A 13,259-nucleotide genomic window follows, 5' to 3' on the forward strand; every position below is an offset into this window, starting at 1 on the left:
TGCCTTGCAGCTACCACTATTTTTTTTTTTTTGAGAGAGGGAGAGAGAGAGCACATGCAGGTAGGGGGAGGAGCAGAGGGAGACGGAGGGAGAGAGAGAGAGAATATCAAGCAGACTCTCTGCTGAGTGCAGAGCCAGACATGGGGCTCAATCCCACAACCCATGAGATCATAACCTGTGCCCAAACCAAGAGTCAAATCCTTCACCAACTGAACCACCCAGCCACCCCAACTACCATTATTGTTAAGGAAGAAAATCTGTGGCAGAAATTATACCTGTTCTTTCTCCTGAACCTGGGCTTCTGCCTGCTTGGGAGGCTATCTGGGATTGCAAAGAGAGAATGATCAACCAAGATTGTGATGCATGGATTGATAGAAGCCTTAAAAATACTTCAGGTTTCCCAAGTTGCTCTTGAAAATCTGTGTTTATTAACCAGCTTAGTGGAATAAGGTCTCTTTTTATCATAGGCATAGTGGAATCCTGGTGAAGAAGAGCACCACATGGGAAAGGGTAGGCCTGAGTTTGATCACATGCAAAAATGAACATTTTAATTAGTCTTTAGACTATTTTTTTTTTTACAGTTATAGGAAAAACTAATGCAATAAATCAAGCCCTTGAAATCGGGGAAAATAAGTTAAGCAAAAAGAGAAGCCAAAAACAAATCTATCATAAGGCTGATTTTATTGTACATTTACATGGAGTAGACAGTGTCTTACAATCCCTACAAGAGGTTGAGCGCTTGTGTCTTCCCAAGTCCAAATGTTGAAATTCTAACCCTAGTATGATGGTATGAGGAGGGGACTTATTCTATGTTTTATATTCTAAACCACTTGGAAAATTAGTATTCAATGAAAGCCGAATTGGGAATTATCATTTCCTTGATATGTTTAAAGAAATGAATGTTCTGATTACTGACAGTGCTGGTTACTTGAGAATCATTCTTGCCTTTCAGAATTGACCCAGTTGTGTTGGCCTGTTTACAAATGGGGAAAGTAGACTTTACGTTTGATTCAGAGGAAGACTTACATTTAGAAGGCTCGATTCTCTAGTTTTTAGGCAATATTTAAGAGTATGGGGAAATAATCCTACAAGTTAAGTGAAAAAGAAAGAGTTAAGTAATATTTAGAATATGCTCTCAGTTTTGTCAAGAATCCGCATTTGTACATGAGCATAGAACAAAAAGCTGAGGGTTTATGCTACAAAATGTCTACACTGGCTTTGATGAATATTTTGCTCTTTGCACATTTTTTTTTGCATGTGTCGTATTTTCTTTTTTTTAAAGATTTATTTGAGAGAAAGAAAGAAAGAGAGCGAGCAAGTGCACGAGTTGGGGGAGGGGCAGAGGGAGAGGGAAGAGAATTCTCAAGCAGACTCCCCACTGAGCGTGGAGCCTGATTCCTGGCTTGATCCCAGGACCCTGAGATCATGACCTGAGCCAAAATCAAGAGTTGGATGCTTCACCACCTGAGCCATCCAGGCGCCCCTTTTGTCATTTTAAAATAGAGGGACATCTTTTCCTCAACAATCTTTTCTTCATTTGAAATGCAGATTAATACAACACACCCCCTCAGGTGGGATACTTAAGCTTTGGGGAGAACTTTTTTGTACCCCACCCACTTTAGAGGGAGATACTTATTTATCCCAAGCATCGAGGATGGTAGTTCAAAGCCGTTACTTTTGATTCTGAGAATGAGTTTTTTAGTAAGCGAGGCTGTTTCAACTTTTTTAAACTTAATTTTGTGAAAATAACTCAGGATCCAGCTCCAGGAGTTCTGACTTAGGGTCCCTACCTAATAACTACATGAACTTGTTCAAGTTGCTTAACTTCTCTGGTTATCCCAAGATAAAGAGCTAAATGATAAAATGATAAATGATAAAGGCATTTCATTAAAGAATGCTGTAGAGTTAAACTTGTCACCTTCAAATGGATCCTTCAGTTATTTTAACTCGAGCAGCTTACGTATTCTGCTTCCAAAGTAGAACTCCCCTTCTCTCGCACACAACTAACACCCTTCCCTTCTCCTTTTGTTTCTGAATTCCTCACTCTGGGGCGACATAAGTTGCCATTTACTAATAGGGGCTTACTGGGTGGAAGGATGAGCATCTTGAAGAACCAGATGGAAACTCAGTTGGAAAATCACAGGAACAATCTAAATGAGAAATCGCTGAGTTGGGACAAGGACACGGAGCGAAAAGTAAACTGTGTCTGTGTGAGGTGTAATAGGACTGGCAGCATTCACACCATCAACCCAATTTCTTTGTGGCTGTGTGGATATCAAGGTCTCCTCTGGGAACTGGGGACAATGTTCCCTACGGGAAAGGGGGAGGGAAGGCTGAAATCCCACCCAGCTGTCTCAGCTGCGTTTGCTGAGAGGGGTCACATTTTCCTAATTTGTACAAAGCTATCAGAGGGATTAGTGGTGGAGCTGGTCGTGAAAGTCAGCAAAAACTACTGTGAGTAAATATTGAGTCACTGACAAAGGGTTGATATTTTTCTAGATACGGCAGGGCAGGAAACGCCTAAATTATAGCAGGGATTGAAGTTAGGTCAGGAGGTTTTGAAGGAAAAGATAAACTGCTATCTTTCTAAGATGGTTCTAGATCAGCCATAATGCTGGATCTAGTGACCCAGTTGTCTTTTGTGAGATGCGGGAGTCATTGCAACAGAACTTCATGTGTCTTCATTTTTCCCTGGTTGCTTAACTACAAACTAAATAGTGCTCACTATTTAGACAGCAGAGCAAACCATATTATTGACAATTCACTTATATAAAAATTCTGAAATTTAATGGCTCTGAAATATCACCACAAATATATCAAATATACAATAAAATATCAATAGCTACCGTGAATACGGAATCTCCCTTGGCTTCCATGAATGGGGTGTGGAGGAGCTATCTCCTGACCACGGGCCCTGCGTGGCAGTGACTGTCCCTTGGCCTAGTTACTATCTGCCTCCAATCTTTAAAAAGGGTCCTTGATGCCGTTTAGTTAGGAAGCAGGCAAAATAAGGTCAAATAAAAGTCAGAGTCAGGTGGGCTGCACTTCTTCTCATGCATTCCAAATTAAGAGGGGATGTAAGGGTTAACTCTAAAGTATTCCACCTTGAACCCCTGCACTCTCTTTATCTAGCACACCGTAATAAAAGATCAAGAGTTCCTGCTTATTATCTTATTTTTCCTGCTTGCTTCACCAGGCTAAGGCCCAGTCTGGTTATGGATTAACACGGTGATCAATAGTAAGCCTGCTGTCTCTCTCTCGGCAGGGGAAAATGAACTCAAAATGCAGTCAAACTCTTATTGATCAAGGATATAGGTCTCACTTTCATTACCTCTGTCTCCTGATAACCCACAAATAATGTGATGAGTTGCTAATCTCTCTGATTTTCAATGGACCCTTCACCCCTCCTGTCTGCACATAGAAGCTTTTATTTTCATCTTGATACACACTCTGTGTAATTCATGTAGCACTAACTCTCCCTCTCTTACCGCCAGCCCTGGTCAATCAGAGCTAATAATATCACTCTTCACTGGGGATGGCGGCTCTAGTGAGCTCAAGATACGGAGTCTCCAAACGTGGCAAGGAAATGCAACGTGCCACCGACTTCTTTCTGGGGACAGAGAGATGTGAAGTCTTCTTGGTGAAGCAATGCACAAATGGGATGTAACCTTCTTAGGATCTGGCCTGCTTCTACCACAGGAGCTGGACTTACAAGTGTCCCTGGTCAAATCTCTCATTTACTTATTTAATAATCTCTACACGCCCAACGTGGGGCTCAAACTCACCACCCCGAGATTAAGCGTGGCATGCTCCCCCGATTGAGTCAGCCAGGCTTCCCCGGTCAAATCTCTTGTATGGCTAATCCTGCCTTGGCTTCCGCTTCTCAGTGGATCTGGACTGCTGCAGACCCCAGCTTTTTACCAGTGGGAAGATTGGCTCTCGATAGAGTCATGATGCTGGGAGAAGTGAGTCCCCTTATCTTTGCTGTCTTAATGACGTCAGAAAACTTCTCTTAAATACTGTGGGATAAACCTAGAAGAATGAGGGTATTTCAACTATGATATTGTGTTGATTTCTGTAATTAAAGGTAGTGTGGTGTGACAAAAACAAGATGCCTTTTGAGTCAAAAGCCCTACTCTTTGAGTTTGGTTCTCTCCTTACTCGGATAGGGAAATGAAGGTGTTGTGTTTGGCAAGAATAGATCACCGTGCTGTTGTCTAGAAAATTCTCATCTGCTCGAAGTTATGAGAGGAAAACAGAATCAAATCAGAATCTTAGGAAAATCGCTTTTTTCAGAAGCAGAGTTTTTTTCTGACTGGTTAATAACTCATCATGACTTTATGACTTTTTTGGGGGGGTCTGCAACTTACTACTTTTTTTTAAAGCAAAGTACAAGAAGAAAAAGCCAACTTCTATCATGTGTCATATCAGTCCCATTGCTTTGGCATTCAGCTTATGAGGGATCCTCAACTCTAAAATGGTTTTCAAGTATGAATATAAGAAAGTTTGTACCAGAATTCATTATCTCCTCAGTCCAATAGTTGGAGTTGAAGAACCCAGCAACAGCAGCTTTGCTTCTCTGCTATAAAGTTGGTGAATGCTCACCTAACTGAATCACTTTTGCGAGGACACTCGTCATATTCTCTGCTGCCCATCTGATTAAAACAACAGGCAACAAGGGGAATAAAGTCCTCCCTCTTGGAGAAAAACACCAAATGACCAATAACAAAGAGATGAATGAAATCATCTGCTTTCACTCAGCCCCTAGGGGCTGAATGGTGTTTTCCAGCTTGAGTCCAAACAATTTGTACACCTGTTGAAGAGAAAATAAAATTTGACAGTGGTACAAAGTCCGGGGGATTAACGTGATTTGTACTGAGCTCTTAAAGCTGAGGTAATTGTAGGTCTCCATTTCTTCTCTTGTTCTGCAGAGCTGCATCTGAAATTTGACAAGGAAGTCCTTCCCTGACCGCCCCCCGCCTTTTTTTTGCAAGGGATTGGGTAGAAGTTTCACCAGATCTCTCCGTTTCTGCTCTGCCATGTCTTCTTGGAAACGCTCTGGTCTCCCTTGGCTTCACCAAACTGTGGTAAAGCCAGAACAAATCCAGGGCAGACTTCTGTTTACTTGGCAGGTTTTGGAGCTACCTTTGGTGGCAAGCTCTATTACCTGTTGTTTTCAAGTCCTGAGCTCACAAGCCTGGGAGGATGAGAGGAAAGTGGGCCTGCTGTAGGCTGGTGAGAAAGCTTATGCAGCTTTTTGTAAATGTGGAAAGGGAAGGCACCCAGAGAGTCCCTTTCCCCTGTGTGGGTCTGTGTGTTCCCCAGCAGTGTCATATACATTCAGGCTCTGATTTGCTATACTTCTCAGGCTGAACGTATGCTACTGAATACCTTTGATGTTGCCATAATTGTGTGTGTGATCTTCAATCATGGATGTCATCAAATTTTATTAAACTTAATATAGATAAAACCAAGACATTATTGATTAGTTCTGCCATGCAAACCTCCCAGGCTTCCTCTTAGAGTGGTTTTCTTCTGGGGAAGCTGTCTTTATCCTTTCGATAATACTCATGCCCTCAGAGCCACTGTGGCTTCTGAGTTTTCTTTTGAAGCCCACATCAATCATATAATTAAGACGTCTTAATACAACTACCGCAATCCCGCCATATTGCGAGGCAAGCTCTCTGGTCTGCTGCTGCAATTTTAATTCATGCCCCTCTTTCATGTGGGCGTAATTACTGCTGTTCTTTGTTTAGGGTTGTGTGCGTGCGTGTGTGTGTGTGTGTGGCACATTTTCCGTTGATCCAGATTTAACCAGATAGACCCCTCTTTGGATTTAAACTTTTCTACCTTATTAATAAGATTAATTTGATTCTGACAAAGGAAGCCATCTTCTCAGCTGCGTGCTCCATAAATGATGTCTGGTGGTGTTCACGTGATGCTAAACATTCAGATGGAAAAATGTAGGATTCGGACAACCTTCCAGATGTCCCGGATGACCCAATGTTTGATATCATGTTGGCAAAGCATCCAGGCCACTGATTTTTTTAAAACAATCATTTTTCATCTGGGTGCTTTGGTGTGAGACATACACGTGAAATTTCCAATTTTTCTGCCTCTGTCCTGTTTTTTTCTTCTCCACTGTTGTCAAATCATGCAGTCTCTTGGTTTTCCTTCCTTTGCACCTTCCCTGTATTCATGTTGCGAGTCCAATCCTAACATCTAATATGAAAATGTGGAAAGGAAAGCGAGGGGGGCAACATGGGGAGCACTGTTTTGGGAGTAAGATCTGGGCAGAGTAGTACTTCCAGCTGGATTGCTAATTAGCTGTGTTTCTACGGTGTAAGGCATATGACATTGGGTCTCAACCAGGTATCTGAATTTCACAAAAAGAACTAGACCTACTTTTAGATGAAGATATTAGATCTCTCTGAAGAAAAGAATCCCTCAGTTTTTGTTTGAATAGGGTTGGCCTCCTTCTGAACTTGAAAAAAAAAATCTCACTCTTAAAAACACAAGCAATGGATTACTAACTTTTTTCCCTGTCTGGTGTTGAAAGCATACGGTTTCTAGCTTAAATAAGATCATAAAATATCTTTATTATATGTTCTTGTTACAGAATTATTTCATGAGTTATTGACAATTCGGCATCTTCTGGAGGTTTGTTCAAATATCTTATATTCATCTAGCATGTTAGATTCAAAAAAGGGGAGGGGGGAGGAGAAGATTTCCAGCCATTTTGCCCAGCTTTCTGGTGTAAAGACTTCCCTGAGCTGCACACTAAAGGTGTGGGCTTGATGACTTATCAATGTCTACAGGAGAACATTTGGACAAAATGTGCGCACTCTTTTCTTAAAACTGTAGTTGACATTAGCAACTTTCCCCACAAAACCCTTATGAAAGGATAACGTACTTCCTTCTGCCTTGAGTTTAATTTCTGAACAAAATGTGGTCTGTGAAAACTGGTGCTTACCCTGTCTTTTAGCTGAAAAGGAAAACTGCTCACCCAGGGCCTGTCCTGTTTGGCCTTAGCTACTAAGAACCTCTCTAATTTGTCATCAGTGCCGAGCATCTGGGACAGGAGAACATCTGTTTCCTTTGCTGTCTTTGGAAAAGTGGTTTTCAATCCTCACTGCCTGTTAACATTTTCTGAGCGGGTTTAAAAAAAAATATATCAAAGCCTGAGATTGACCACCCCCCCCCCCGAAATTCTGAGTGCCTTGATTTTGGCTTATAGCTTATTTGGTAAACTCTTTTGGAAGTTGGTGGAGTAGATAGGCACCATATATGAGCTATATTAAATTGCGTGTTAAGAATAAGACAGGATATACATAAAAAATTACAGAATACTGATAAGCAAGCAAAGAAACTTGCAAGGGGGTCCCCCGGACAAGCCACTTAACCTGCCTGGCTTTGCCGCCTCCTGTAGGGCTTCTCTGTGGCCTGGGGTCCCCTGTCAGCCTTCCCCAACGCTTGGCCTCTCATCCTCCAATTGGCCCAATCTTCTGTGCCTCCGATAATCTTTTATGCTGGCTGTTTCCATTCTCCCTTTCTCAAGACCCTCAAATGACTTCCCATTAGCTTCTGGGTCATATTCAAATTATTACCTATTGGTTTCAAGACCTTTAGTCAGGCAATCCCTTTTTATGTCACTTTTAATCTCTCCCCTTCCTGCTCCGTTTGTGGCTGTCGGAATCCTCTTCATCAGCAATCCTTGTTACTCTTTATCTCTCTTCTTCTGAGCACTGCTCCCTTCAGCTATTGGGCAAAACTTTCTAGATTATGCGCACCTGACTTGAACCATCCTTCCCATCATCCTAGTGTTTAGTCCTTCCCGCATACCTCAGTTACCTACTGGTGTTTTGTAACCATGCAACCAGGTTTTGCTGGCCTGAGGACAGCCAGAAAGTCACCAGGCGGTTGTCCAGAGACCTCTCTAGCTCAAACCACGTAGAGGTGACCGAACAAGAGGGACATATTGAAAAAAAAATGCAGATGGTGTGATTTGTATTCTCTGCACACCATCCAGGTCACTTGACGGTTTCCCCAAATCACTCCTCAATAAATCCATTGTGCCCTCTCTCCTCATGCATATGTTTCCACTACTACTAAGTAAGTCCTTAAAATGAAGATAGAATCCAATATTCTAGATTCGGGGCTCATGTGATTAATTTCTTGTTGCAAAATATGTCAAGAGGGAACACAAGAACCAAATTGTTATTGTAACATGAATCCAAATCTCCAGAGATGGATTTTCTAGCTTTCAAATGCAATTGACAATGGGTTCCCATAGCTCCTGTTTTGAGTTTATTTTGCAACTGTCCCTTAGGTAAAAGGAGAGGAAAGAAATTCATCTTACATATCTTGCAGCCTCTGGACATCTCCCTTAACATATAGAAAGAATTCAATACATTTTTTTTTTTTGGATGAAGTAAAACCATCTTCAAAGGTTTTTTTACTTCTTGGACTACTAGTAACAAAATCGCTGGTTAGGGGTCGTGTGTGTGTGTGTGTGTGTGTGTGTGTGTGTGTGCCTATAGGGGGTGCCTCTCAGGCTCAGTCACATTCTAAAGCCTTACAACTAGATTTACTGAATTTTAATAAGCACTCAGGGAATTTTTATGTACATTAACATTTGAAAACTACTGCCTTATCATAATATTCAGATGTACTTGGCTATAAATTTTAGCCAGCATTCAGAAAATTCAGCCCAGATAAAAAGAGTACCTAATGAAGGCCTTTTCCTACATCCTACACTTCCACCCACATCAACATGTAGTTACTAAGACTCAGAGAAGTCAATCTTGTCCCTAAATCTTTTGTTTACATCATTCATCACATGATAGGAATAAAGTCAGAGTGTGACTTTAAAGCCAGCCTGTTAACGAGCCTAATTGTTTTCCGTCTTGACATTCTATCCTTGACCATCAAACGGAAGAAATAAAACAGCATACCATACCAAATATTTTCAACCTTTCTAATTCTTGAAGACTTCATATTTTAAAGACAATATATGAAAATGGCAATATGTCAAATTTATACTGATTGGAAGCTAACAACCATCAATAACTATAATATAATAAGAATTAATGATACGGATGAGAATAGAGATTCTGAATGTCCAGGTAAAATGTTCCTTCTTAGGCTGCTCCTGAAGTGGATCAAGATCAGGCAAATGTACCATTTTTATGACCATGGGGGTCAGTGCTTGTGCGGTTTGCTTTCTGGCCCGTGTTGGGCCATTTGGGACAATGGGGAAAGAAAAAAAAAGCCAGAAATACCACATCCACACACATTTATGTCTAAAACCATATCAATGGTTTCACTAAGATTTATGCTCCTTGGCTAGTTCTATAGCCTGTCTGAAATAGCTGCCCTATCTGTACTTTGGTTGCCTCAACCTGAATCCCTAGAGGACCGACTCTGTTGTTGAGACTTTGCATGTTGAACGCCCAACTGGGAATTTTGGTTTAAGGGTTCCTCAAAGACCTTTAAGAGAAAGAGAAAAATAGAACCAAATGGAGCTGCTTAAAATAAATGGTTTCAAAGTGTACTTGATGAATTCTCAATTTTGAGTGAGGTAACGAGTACAGGATGTTTGTCTTCCTTCCTTCCTTCCTTCCTTCCTTCCTTCCTTCCTTCCTTCCTTCCTTCCTTCCTTCCTTCCCTCCCTCCTCCTTCCTTCCTTCCTCCCTCCCTTCTTTTTTTCTGCTCTTTCTTTTTCTTTCTTTCTTTCTTTCTTTCTTTCTTTCTTTCTTTCTTTCTTTCTTTCTCTCTCTCTTTCTTTCTTTCTTTCTTTCTTCTTTCTTTCTTCTCCTTCTTTCTTTCTTTTTTCATCTATTTACCAGCCATAAATCATATCAATCTTCTATCTACCTACCTATCCATCCATTTCTGGAATGGAATGCACGTCATGAGGTTATTGTGAATATCAATAAGAGTGAGTCACTGCCAAGTGCTTAGTGCTGCGTATGCCATGTAAGTACCTTTCCTAACAGAGAACTGTTTCTATTACTGCTGTCTTTATTGCTATTTTGCTATTTCCCCTCTTAACTAGATCTTCAGTGTATAAACCATACAATATAAATTGTCCAGTGTAATTTAAAACCATGCTAGATTTCAAAGCTGAATACTTGAAAACTTCAATAATTGGTGCCAAGACAATCTTGGATTTGAATTTTATTGTTCCAGGGATGGGGGCACAGTCAACAGGGCCCTGTCATTTTTCACATAATTGATAAAATCCCTTGTCTGCTGTTACTGGAAGCAGGCGGAGATTTTACAAGATGGTGGAAAGGGAAAGGCATCTTTGTGTTTTGGTTCTACCTGACTAAATCAAGGTGGGATTGATTCCCTGGGTGTGGGGATTAGGCCACCAGAGGGGCAAAACCTCCTTTCTCCCCAAACCACAGGCCCCTGGGTGTAGACTGACTTTCAGTGCCAATGACTCCTTTATAGTCTTTTCTTTCTTTTTTTTTTCAATGCGTTGCTTTTATTTTTGTCAACAAACTGTGTCATTTGCCATAGTAAGAAAACTCCTGTTGTTCGAGGTCTTTATCAGAGTTTCTACAAATCAGGTTAATTGGTGATCAACAGAGCTTTTTTGCCTTTAATGAGGCCTAGTAGCCCAAGGCAAGGCCTACCTCTTGATAAGGGACTTTCTTTTTCTTATTCTGAACTCTTTGATCACTTAAAAAAAAAAAAAACAAAACAACCCAGGAAGAACAACCACCGGGAATGTCATTGTTTTTTAATTGCCTGATTACCAAATGTTGGAGATAAAAGATAGATGTTCTCAATTAATAACATTTACATAGATTAGCATCACTAACAAGCCTCATTAGTAGCTGCTGATTTTTGTTTAGATGGTGTCCCATGTCATTTGCTCTCTCTCTGGTTGTGCAATGGAAAGCACCTTTAGTATGACAAAACATTGCCTTCTAATCAATTTCCATTAATCAAATAGTAAGGCATTTTAATAGGCAGTCAGGTTTTTAATTAATTAAAAGTTAATATTACCTAGTGTAGATTAACGAAAGGTGTCACATGTTAATAAGTCCAGAAACTGTTTCTAAACTCTGGCTGTCTTTTCTAGAGCCTAAACACGTTCACTGGGTTCATCACAGCACAAATACGTCGGCATTCACGAATAGCACCATAGAAATGCATTCCCTATGTTGGGTGCCTGCCATATGCCTGACATTCTACACACACCATTGAGTTAATCTGCCAACAGTCCCATGAAGGACGGAACATAAGCATCACCATGGTATACACACAGACGAAGGCTCAGTGAGGTAGGGGAAGTGCCCAAGATCACTCAGACCTAGCTCCGAGTTTTAAGTCCACGATCATGACACTACCTTTCCATCTGCATCTAGAAAAATAATTTACTGATGTTCTGAGCAGAAGCAAATGTTCAAGATAACCTACAATGAACCATGAGTCATATTTTAAACCACATCGTTCTGTTTTTTAATTTATGAAAACAAATGGAGAATGAACAACTAAAACTAATCGGTAAATGTGTCCTGTAAATAGCAGGATTTGAGATATTTACATTTATAATGATCAATGAACATAAACATACCTAAAATCTGAAACTTACAGATCACAAAATAGATGCCAATTTTATGTCACCATAAGTGGAGAAGTACACTATGTTTTTCATGAACGATTTGCTCCCTTAAATATTTTGATAAAAAATGTAAAATTATTGTGTGTGTGTGTGTGTGTGTGTTTACATCTCAGGGGGAGAAAAGTACATGTCTAATATTATGATAAACCTTTCAGGGAGAAATAGCATATTTTCAGACTTCCTAAGATATCAATTTAAATTTCTTACAAAAAAGAATATGGGAGCCATAAAATAGATTAAAAAACAATCGATAATTAATTAAAACTTCAAGGGAAAGACACATTTGGGAAAAAAACAAAGAAAGACATCTTAATTTAGATACCAATATTTAAAAATGTTGATAAGGGTAATGCAAAAAAGGATACGGATTTTCCCACTGCTAGCGTGCCATTCTTGTGCGGTGGGGAGGGGGGCATGCTGATCTTCTCTGCATTGTTCCAATTTTAATACATGAGCTGCCGCAGGGAACACTCCACCTTGAGCTTAAGAAGGTCCTGATAGAAACCATCCACTCCATTTCAACATAATAGGTGAAATTTCATGAGGGGCCTATCAGGAAAATTTCCTGAAGAAAAAGAGGTCTTTATTCTACTTGGAGTAAGCGATGTTTCTTTGCAATTATAAGAAGAGAGATGACAATTTTGAAATACTGTGGCTTAATATTATCCATGTTTTCTGTCTGAGTTTACAAAGGCTTAGGGTTAGGGTTAGGTTAACCCTACCCTTTTCCAATCATCCTTTTCTTAATAAATGGCACACCATCCACTCAATGAGTTAGACAAAACCTACAAGTCCTCCTTGATTCTTCGCTCTCTCTAACTTCCTCCACATCCATTTCATCAGCAAGCCCTATCCACTCTACCTTTCAAATATCCAGAATTGGACCCCTTCTTGCCATCCAACTGCTAGCTCCCCAGTCTGGGCCAGAACCAAAAAACTGCAGTAGCCCTTTGGCCTCATTTTCCACTTTCCACTCATGTCCATCCATGAGTCTTTTCTGCAGAATGAACTCTTAACAGATGCACATTGGCTCCTTCTCTAATGGCTTCCATCACTTGCGGAATGCCCCTTTATGATGAGCTCCCTCACCTCCCACCACCCCTCACCCAGGGGTTGTTGCCCTGTTGCCCTCATGACCTTCTGTGTGTGGCTCAAACTTACCAACCTCTGCTCAGGCTGCTCTTGTAGTTTTTCCCCTTGCCCACTCTTTCCTACCATTTAGAAATATGCTCACTTCCCCAGAGACTCCCCAGACCATTTCCTCTTATTTTTGCCAGCTTTATTGAGATATAGTTGACAATATAACATTGTGTGAGCTTAAGGTTGGTTCCATACACTTATGTCTTGCCAAATGATGAACAGAGGGTTAGCCAACACCTCCATCAAATCACATAATTACCACTTCTTCTTTGTGGTGGGAGCATTTAAGATCTATTCTCTTAGCAACTCTCAAGTATATAATATGGTATTATTAACTATAATCACTCTGCCGTGCATTAGATCCCCAGAACTTATTCAGCTTATAACTGGAATTTTTGTATCCTTTGAACATCTCCCATCCTCTTCCCCTCCCCCACCCCCAGGCCCTGGTAACCACCGCTCCACTCTCTGTTTCTCTGAG

The 13,259-nt window shown here is 40.6% G+C and overlaps 1 pseudogene; it reads right to left on the bottom strand.

Moving 5' to 3' along the window:
* Positions 1-11,993: 11,993 nt before the first annotated feature.
* On the bottom strand, positions 11,994-12,109 carry LOC112840114 (U6 spliceosomal RNA; annotated as a pseudogene).
* Between the last annotated feature and the right edge of the window lie 1,150 nt (positions 12,110-13,259).

Source organism: Callorhinus ursinus, unplaced genomic scaffold (assembly GCF_003265705.2).
Source record: "Callorhinus ursinus isolate GAN/ISIS: 27379988/994484 unplaced genomic scaffold, GSC_fseal_2.0 scaffold47, whole genome shotgun sequence".
In the NCBI taxonomy this organism is placed as follows: Eukaryota; Metazoa; Chordata; class Mammalia; order Carnivora; family Otariidae; genus Callorhinus; species Callorhinus ursinus.